At 38.2% G+C, this 10,130-nt stretch overlaps 3 long non-coding RNA genes across 5 annotated transcripts in view; 1 reads left to right on the top strand and 2 right to left on the bottom strand.

Moving 5' to 3' along the window:
- Nucleotides 1–7,177, bottom strand: LOC127363012 (uncharacterized). 3 transcript variants are annotated; one of them, XR_007884640.1, is made up of 7 exons: nt 5,251–7,177; nt 3,218–3,328; nt 2,557–2,667; nt 1,896–2,006; nt 1,235–1,345; nt 574–684; nt 1–23 (listed from the first exon to the last, which is right to left on the bottom strand). It is a non-coding gene; the product is annotated as an uncharacterized LOC127363012 (long non-coding RNA). The 3 variants fall into 3 exon arrangements; XR_007884642.1 differs by lacking the exon at nt 1–23 and having other exon boundaries at nt 424–684; nt 5,251–5,412; nt 6,725–6,739; XR_007884641.1 differs by lacking the exon at nt 1,235–1,345.
- Nucleotides 1–10,130, bottom strand: part of LOC127363018 (uncharacterized) — a 32,528-nt gene that overhangs the window by 14,821 nt on the left and 7,577 nt on the right. The gene's annotated exons all lie outside the window — the stretch shown is intronic.
- Nucleotides 173–3,090, top strand: LOC127363016 (uncharacterized). The gene is made up of 2 exons (XR_007884649.1): nt 173–303; nt 965–3,090. It is a non-coding gene; the product is annotated as an uncharacterized LOC127363016 (long non-coding RNA).

Below are 10,130 nucleotides of genomic sequence, written 5' to 3'. Positions count from 1 at the left end.
GCATCAGCTGCATTCATGGTCATCTGCAAACATTTCAAAATATGAAAAACAAGTTTAAGTCTGATGTTATCACTGCATAATATTTAGTTACACTAATGCATGTTCTTAATGACAAATTTCTAAAGTTAAATTCAAGCCAACAGGCACGAAACTTCAACGACAAAATCATCAAATTCAATATTCCCTCCTCCTCCATCAACCTCTGCCTGTTTTCACACATATTGAATAAACAAGCTTAGTGGGGACATATCACACACCATGTCGTGGTTCCTTATGGGGACCAATGCTAGACCAAGTCTCTAGGTTGTCAGATACTTAAAACACAGTTTCTATTCATACACTGATGTAAGATGTGCTATGGGGACGTCGTGAATGTCCCAGAATAGAGTGATATTTAATCAAAAGTAACATCCCTATGAACATTAAAATCTGTCCTGAATATCCTATTACCATTATGTTTCTAGATGCATTTAAAAAAACAGCTTATTTACCTGCTTAAAGGGCATAAAAAGCAACAAACGGTGAGTTAGAAATATTCTAGGAGTAAAGTTTAAGTGCTAAACATGAATGTACCTGTTGATTAGTGTCTCATGGACTCAAAGTTTCAGTCATCTGCGTCTCTAACAAGACAGCATGGTGGGAGCTTTCCACAGGAATGACAGCATCAGCTGCATTCATGGTCATCTGCAAACATTTCAAAATATGAAAAACAAGTTTAAGTCTGATGTTATCACTGCATAATATTTAGTTACACTAATGCATGTTCTTAATGACAAATTTCTAAAGTTAAATTCAAGCCAACAGGCACGAAACTTCAACGACAAAATCATCAAATTCAATATTCCCTCCTCCTCCATCAACCTCTGCCTGTTTTCACACATATTGAATAAACAAGCTTAGTGGGGACATATCACACACCATGTCATGGTTCCTTATGGGGACCAATGCTAGACCAAGTCTCTAGGTTGTCAGATACTTAACACACAGTTTCTATTCATACAATGATGTAAGATGTGCTATGGGGACGTCGTGAATGTCCCAGAATAGAGTGATATTTTATCAAAAGTAACATCCCTATGAACATTAAAATCTGTCCTGAATATCCTATTACCATTATGTTTCTAGATGCATTTAAAAAAACAGCTTATTTACCTGCTTAAAGGGCATAAAAAGCAACAAACGGTGAGTTAGAAATATTCTAGGAGTAAAGTTTAAGTGCTAAACATGAATGTACCTGTTGATTAGTGTCTCATGGACTCAAAGTTTCAGTCATCTGCGTCTCTAACAAGACAGCATGCTGGGAGCTTTCCACAGGAATGACAGCATCAGCTGCATTCATGGTCATCTGCAAACATTTCAAAATATGAAAAACAAGTTTAAGTCTGATGTTATCACTGCATAATATTTAGTTACACTAATGCATGTTCTTAATGACAAATTTCTAAAGTTAAATTCAAGCCAACAGGCACGAAACTTCAACGACAAAATCATCAAATTCAATATTCCCTCCTCCTCCATCAACCTCTGCCTGTTTTCACACATATTGAATAAACAAGCTTAGTGGGGACATATCACACACCATGTCGTGGTTCCTTATGGGGACCAATGCTAGACCAAGTCTCTAGGTTGTCAGATACTTAACACACAGTTTCTATTCATACACTGATGTAAGATGTGCTATGGGGACGTCGTGAATGTCCCAGAATAGAGTGATATTTAATCAAAAGTAACATCCCTATGAACATTAAAATCTGTCCTGAATATCCTATTACCATTATGTTTCTAGATGCATTTAAAAAAACAGCTTATTTACCTGCTTAAAGGGCATAAAAAGCAACAAACGGTGAGTTAGAAATATTCTAGGAGTAAAGTTTAAGTGCTAAACATGAATGTACCTGTTGATTAGTGTCTCATGGACTCAAAGTTTCAGTCATCTGCGTCTCTAACAAGACAGCATGGTGGGAGCTTTCCACAGGAATGACAGCATCAGCTGCATTCATGGTCATCTGCAAACATTTCAAAATATGAAAAACAAGTTTAAGTCTGATGTTATCACTGCATAATATTTAGTTACACTAATGCATGTTCTTAATGACAAATTTCTAAAGTTAAATTCAAGCCAACAGGCACGAAACTTCAACGACAAAATCATCAAATTCAATATTCCCTCCTCCTCCATCAACCTCTGCCTGTTTTCACACATATTGAATAAACAAGCTTAGTGGGGACATATCACACACCATGTCGTGGTTCCTTATGGGGACCAATGCTAGACCAAGTCTCTAGGTTGTCAGATACTTAACACACAGTTTCTATTCATACACTGATGTAAGATGTGCTATGGGGACGTCGTGAATGTCCCAGAATAGAGTGATATTTAATCAAAAGTAACATCCCTATGAACATTAAAATCTGTCCTGAATATCCTATTACCATTATGTTTCTAGATGCATTTAAAAAAACAGCTTATTTACCTGCTTAAAGGGCATAAAAAGCAACAAACGGTGAGTTAGAAATATTCTAGGAGTAAAGTTTAAGTGCTAAACATGAATGTACCTGTTGATTAGTGTCTCATGGACTCAAAGTTTCAGTCATCTGCGTCTCTAACAAGACAGCATGGTGGGAGCTTTCCACAGGAATGACAGCATCAGCTGCATTCATGGTCATCTGCAAACATTTCAAAATATGAAAAACAAGTTTAAGTCTGATGTTATCACTGCATAATATTTAGTTACACTAATGCATGTTCTTAATGACAAATTTCTAAAGTTAAATTCAAGCCAACAGGCACGAAACTTCAACGACAAAATCATCAAATTCAATATTCCCTCCTCCTCCATCAACCTCTGCCTGTTTTCACACAAATTGAATAAACAAGCTTAGTGGGGACATATCACACACCATGTCGTGGTTCCTTATGGGGACCAATGCTAGACCAAGTCTCTAGGTTGTCAGATACTTAACACACAGCTTCTATTCATACACTGATGTAAGATGTGCTATGGGGACGTCGTGAATGTCCCAGAATAGAGTGATATTTAATCAAAAGTAACATCCCTATGAACATTAAAATCTGTCCTGAATATCCTATTACCATTATGTTTCTAGATGCATTTAAAAAAACAGCTTATTTACCTGCTTAAAGGGCATAAAAAGCAACAAACGGTGAGTTAGAAATATTCTAGAAGTAAAGTTTAAGTGCTAAACATGAATGTACCTGTTGATTAGTGTCTCATGGACTCAAAGTTTCAGTCATCTGCGTCTCTAACAAGACAGCATGGTGGGAGCTTTCCACAGGAATGACAGCATCAGCTGCATTCATGGTCATCTGCAAACAAGTTTAAGTCCGATGTTATCACTGCATAATATTTAATTACACTAATGTATGTTCTTAATGTCAAATTTCTAAAGTTAAGTTCAAGCCAACAGGCACGAAACTTCAACGACAAAATCATCAAATTCAATATTTCCTCCTCCTCCATCAACCATTAAAATCTGTCCTGAATATCCCATTACCATCAGCTTTCTAGATGCATTACATAAAACTGCAAGGGACTTCTGATTCACAATAGATTACCATCATAACATATGTACAGTTGAAACCAGAAGTTTACATACACTGTATAGAAAGACACATATGCTTTTTTTTCCTCACTGTCTGACATGAAATTAGACAATCACTTTTCCTGTTTTAGGTCCGTTAGGATTACCAAAATTATTTCTATTTGCTAAATGCCAGAATAATGAGAGAACGATTTTTTTATTACTTTCTTCAAAGTCAGAAGTTTACATACACTAAGATTATTATGCCTTTAAACAATTTGGGAAAGCCCAGATGATGATGTCATGTCTTTGGAAGCTTCAACAATGACAACATTTGAGTTAATTAGAGACACACACCTGTGGATGTATTGTAAGGCACACCTGAAACGCACTGCTTCTTTGTGTAACATCATGGGAAAGTCTAAAGAAATCAGCCAAGATATCAGGAAGAGAATTGTGGACTTGCACAAGTCTGGTTCATCCTTGGGTGCAATTTCCAGATGCCTGAAGGTGCCACGTTCATCTGTTCAAATAATTATACGCAAGTATAAACACCATGGCAGTGTCTAGCCATCATACCACTCAGGAAGGAGACGGGTTCTGTGTCCCAGAGTTGAACGTGCTTTGGTCCGAAATGTGCATATCAACCCAAGAACAAAAGCAAAAGACCTTGTGAAGATGCTGGCTGAAGCTGGTAAGAGTGTGTCTTTATCCACAGTGAAACTAGTACTGTACCGACATGGGCTGAAAGGTCACTCTGTCAGGAAGAAGCCATTACTCCAAAAGACACATAGGAAAGCCAGATTACAGTTTGCAAATGCACACAGGGACAAAGACCTTAGTTTTTGGAGACATGTCCTGTGGTCTGACGAAACTAAAATCAAACTGTTTGGCCATAATGACCATCGTTAAGTTTGGAGGAAAAAGGGGGAAGCTTGCAAGCCTGAGAACACCATCCCAACTGTGAAATAGAGGGATGGCAGCATCATCTGTTGGTTGATATACACATTTCGGACCAAAGCACGTTCAACTCTGGGACACAGAACCCGTCTCCTGAGCGGTATGATGGCTGGACATTCCCATGGTGTTTATACTTGCGTATAATTGTTTGAACAGATGAACATGGCACCTTCAGGCATCTGGAAATTACACCCAAGGATGAACCAGACTTGTGCAAGTCCACAATTCTCTTCCTGATATCTTGGCTGATTTCTTTTGACTTTCCCATGATATTACACAAAGAAGCAGTGTGTTTCAGGTGTGCCTTAAAATACATCCACAGGTGTGTCTCTAATTAACTCAAATGTTGTCAATAAACCTATCAGAAGCTTCCAAAGACATGACATCATCATCTGGGCTTTCCCAAATTGTTTAAAGGCATAGTATTCTTAGTGTATGTAAACTTCTGACTTTGAAGAAAGTAATAAAAAATTGTCTAAAAAAATCCTTCTCTCATTATTCTGGCATTTAGCAGATAGAAATAATTTTGGTAATCCTAACAGACCTAAAACAGGAAAAGTGATTGTCTGATTTCATGTCCGACAGTGAGAAAAAAAAGCGTATGCGTCTTTTTATAGTGTATGTAAACTTCTGGTTTCAACTGTATACAACACAATCAGTGCCTTCATTTTAATTATGAGCTAAGTGTAAGGAGATTATTATGGTTTAGCATAAGGAGTATAGTTTAGGTGTAATGTAAAATCTTACCACCATGTTCTCCCTCTCCACTTGAATGAAGCATGAATGCAACACATGATGAGTGATAAATGCACCTTCTCCATTGAGATTCTGCATCATCTATCATGTCTCCTCTGTATTCCAGTACAAAATCTCCTTTGAAGAATGAAGATAGGGCAAATACACCACGTCCTGTAAGACAAAGTAATACATTTTCAAAAAAAACAGGACATTACGAATGTTAATTAGTCTGTGGCAATATGTCCTAAAAACACAATTGCCAATTATTAGTGCATTTGATGGCAGCTTTATTGACCTAAGCTTATCTAATGCATCCTGAAGTTTTGCAATTAAATGTCTCAAAATCATTTTCAATATGTATATGAAGTGAACATGCTGAAGGGCATCCTTAAGAGGACTGACCTTGGTGGCATTTAAAACTGCAGAGAAATGTTTAATGAGACAGCTTTGGCTTTAGTTCTATTACAATACAATTAGAGGCTCTAAGTGAACATCCACACAGGTGTTTTCAGTTATTATGGCTGATTAGACCTCTGCTCAGGTTTAGGGTGGGCTTAAGCTTTGATGAAACTCCATGAGGTCACAAATCTAAATCTCCAATACGAATGGTGAAGGTATATTTTGTCCTGCCCTAACAGGTGTAACAAAGCTGACAGAAGACTCAGGAAGATGTCAATCAATCACAGTATACACACCCATACAGTCCCAAGAAGACTAATAATCAGCAAGATAAACTGAAAAAACTGTGTGGGTGTTCAGAGGCTTAGATCTATAACTTTTTTCCCCATACTCGCCCTTTCCTGTCGGCTCAGTGTCAGATGCCTTCCCTTCTTGCCATGCCCTATTCTAAATTATTCATTTTTAATAATAAAATAATATTAATAATTATAAGTAAGCTAAGTTTACTTTTTTCTGGTAGTAAAATCAATCAGGACCCATTTATGTAGAGGAGGCATGTGGAATCACTTCACTAGTCACTTTAAAGATACAAACATCAAATTGCAGCCTTGTCAAGCTCAGGTCCCAAAAATACCTGTCCAGATGCACTTTCTCTTAACATGGACAGCTTGCTTTAAATCATCAAAACATCTCTTTACAATTTTTCTATAATATATCTCACCTATATATACCTAGGATTAAGTTACACCTCTATATATTACTAAATTCATTACCTGGAAATGTATTTTAAATTTCTCTGTTACACACTGAAAAATATTTCACTTTTTTTAGTTGGTATAAACTCCTAGAAATGCACAGAATCCATCCATCATGTAACAACTAACAGTAGCTTTCAGGGAAAGCTAAAAACATTGTTAGTAAAACATTGTAAATTTGCTAGTTACACTAGCCTTCTGTTGCTAATTAAAGCTAACTTGCTATCCTACTAACTAATTAACACTAATTAACCTCATTAGTGGTTTAAAATGGTCATCTATACAAATAATGATTATAGCAAGTAAGTAAATAAGATAATATTGCTTACCTTGTGGTGTTGTAGTTCCTCTTTTTATGTGACAAACATCTTTAATTGAAGAGCCTTTGCGATGCTCCCTTTAAACACTGAAAATTGTGTTTGCTCCTAAAATCCTTCTTAATGGGGACCAGGAAGTGGGCGGTAACATACCATATTTGGAAGATCTGTGTGTGTGGAACGGTGAGTGCCTTACCAGCTCATACAGTAAGGGGGCGCAAGCATGCCCCGTTCACACACACACACTAACTGGAAAACATGCCCAATGGGCCAAAGCTAAAAACCACACAGGCACCTTCAGATAGACTCCTGCATTCATTTAAAAGAGTTTCCCTTTAGGGGACCTCATTTTTCGTCCCCATACTGTTAGAGGTCCCCATGACGTGACTGTGTAAACAGTTTGTTGTCCCCAGGACGTGATGAATGCCAACCCACACACACACACACACACACACACACACACACACACACTGTTGTGGCTCGCTTCCAGGGAGGGAGGTTGTGTAAGTTCCCTTGCCTACCAGTCTCTGTATTTGTTTGGCAGCTCTGGCTCCCTGCCTCGGACTCTTCCACTCAACAACAAAAAAATGCACTTGTGTATAGATACACAATGATATGAATGCAGAAATTAAATTAGCCAAATAATCTAGGTATGAATCTAGCTGAAAGGTACAATAGCTCCCCTCACTGGTGGATAAAGAGGAATTGTAAATGTGTTTGTGCTTTACATGTATTTTCCATGATGATAATATACATATACATGAATCACCAATCATAATTCTAATATGAAATGTTTAACACAGTAACTTCTTTGTGTTGGCCACAAAGTAAATGTAAATTATGTACGAACTTTGACAAGAACCTTTTAACAACAATGTATTGTTTCTTTCACCTTTAGATATTTACCACAATAATGTATGTTGAGTTCAAATATCTTCCAAGCAAATATTGATGTATGTGATTGTTTGCCCTGAAATCAGCATATATATATATATATATATATTTCTGCCACCCCTTAAAGTCTCCATGCCACCCTTTGGCCTCTCCACAAATACCCTATTTCTCTAGATCCCCCTGTTTGTGTGTACAGAGTCAACATTGCCTCAGACACGACTTCATTACAGCATCTTCTAAATAAAATACAGCAATAACAGTCTTGTTACACATTTGGGTCCTAACCCTAACAATCCGTTTTCACGGTGCTCACTGTGTAGAGTCTAGAGTGGAGGACAGCACAACCAAAGGTTATAGCGCTGACCTGTAATCACACTTTAATCCAGAGGAGGGCAGTAGAATGCAGCAAATACCAGCAACACCCCACTGTGATCACACAGGATGTACATATTAAGTTCCTCTTCTGTCTCTGCCAAGAGCTCAACACACTATTCAACAAGAAAAAACTGTATAACTGATTTGCCTGAGGTTGTATCTATAAAGGGTATTCATTTGTGATGAATATGGCCAACTGTACAGTAAGCCTTGCTCTTTTCTATGACTTTCTAATTGAGTGAGACTTAAACGTGGTGTTCCAATTTATCCCAAATATGTTGATCTGGTAGGAGGTCAGGACTCATATACTGGCCAGTAAAGTATAAAATATCAAGGCAAGGCAAATCTAAGTACAGCACCTTACAACAAGGATATACAAAGTGCCTCAGATAAGACACAAAAGGCATCAAAATTCAAATAAAAGATAAGAATAAGCTAAAATAGAACTGACCTTTTTCCCAGCAGCCTTTTTGACATTAAATAATAGGGTACACCGGTGTTACCAATGATACTAATTAAGGTTCAGGTCAAACAGAGTCAGGGTGCTGCAGCATGTTGTCTGACTGGAAAGGCTCTGCTAGACTAAATGGAGTGAAACCTAAATTAGTATCATTGGCAACTAGTGTGTTTACCCTACTATTTCATGTCTAAATGGCTGCTCTGAAAAAGGTCTCGCAGATCCAACAGTAGAATAGAAATTACAGTGCAGCTACAGTGCAGTGTAAAATATGGATATCAATTAAATATGACATGAAGTATCAGTATATCTTGTCGCAGTAAGAGTTCCTTCAACTGAAACCAAAGGGCCCTAGCCTATTTAAAAAACTGCCCCGGAGCAGAAGTACAAAAACTATGGGATCAGTGTCCACACACTTTTGGCCACACAATGTGTTGGTGTGTCTCCAGATGTCCACTGAACATAGCTGACTCCTTTTTTTTCCGCTCTGAAACAAATGAGTTAAAAGAAGTAATGTCTTAACTCTCTCACACTCTCACCAACCTAATCATTGTTTCCTTTTCCAAGCCAGACCTTGTACAGACATTTGTCACTGTTATCTTGCTTAAACCTTCCACGCCCTCCTTCTCTCTCTCGCTCTCTAGCTTTCTAATTGAATCCACAGGAGTGAATTCCAGTGGGCAGGAGAGGAGGGGAGGGAGGAGTGGGGGGGGGGTGATGTCAGAGGTCAAAGGTTAGGTTATGACCTTTGCCCTGTGAGTAGAACCCTACTGTGCGGCGTTTCTGGATGTAGTGTGTGTGTGTGTGTGTGTGTGTGTGTGTGTGTGTGTATGTGTGTGTGTGTGTGTGTGTGTGTGTGGGAGGGAGGGAGGGGTTTCTGTGTGTGTGCATAAAACAGAAACAGGAGTGAGTCATAGTTGTTATGTATTTATGCATAAATGAACATTCCAGTGCAGTCACTCTGGTTATCACGTCTATTAACGAGGTAGCTTCCATGCCTTTATGTTAATGCTTTGATATAAAGTGCTTCACTTCATTTAAAAATACTACCTAATAGTCTCTGGGGCCTTCTCTGCAGTGGTGGATAACTATCTACTCAAGTACTGTACTTAAGTACAATTTTGAGGTACTTTGGTTTATTTGGATATTTAAATTTCTTGCTGCTTTGTACTTCTACTCCGCTACATCTCAGATGGAAACATAGTACTTTGTACTCCACTACATGTATTTGATAACTTTTTCATGGTTATTAATACAAAATAGAATTAATTTATTAATAAATTAAAGGACCAGTGTGTAAGATTTGGTGGCATCTAGCGGTGAGATTACAGATTGCAACCCACTGATAACCCTAGGGGCCATCCACACAAATATGTTTTTTAGAATCTGGATAAATACTTTATCGTATCGGCCTCGCGTCCAGACGGATACGGCGTTCTCGGGGTGTGAAAACTGTGTTTTTTGGAAACGGACCCCAGAGTGGGAAAATCAGAAAACGCCGGATTGCCCGGAGTCGTCAGGACGACGAAAAAGGATTTTTTCCGAAACAATGACGTATTAGCCTTGCCTCTCTAGCCTTTAACCTCAGCCGCCGCCGCTAGACGCGTCATAACAACAACAGCAATGGCTGACTACTACAACTTGTTTGTAAACAGCGCATGCTCCATGGCTTCTCTTCCGGTTTTAGTGTAT

This window comes from Dicentrarchus labrax, unplaced genomic scaffold, assembly GCF_905237075.1.
Source record: "Dicentrarchus labrax unplaced genomic scaffold, dlabrax2021, whole genome shotgun sequence".
Taxonomy (NCBI): Eukaryota; Metazoa; Chordata; class Actinopteri; family Moronidae; genus Dicentrarchus; species Dicentrarchus labrax.
This window is presented reverse-complemented; position numbering and strand designations above follow the sequence as displayed.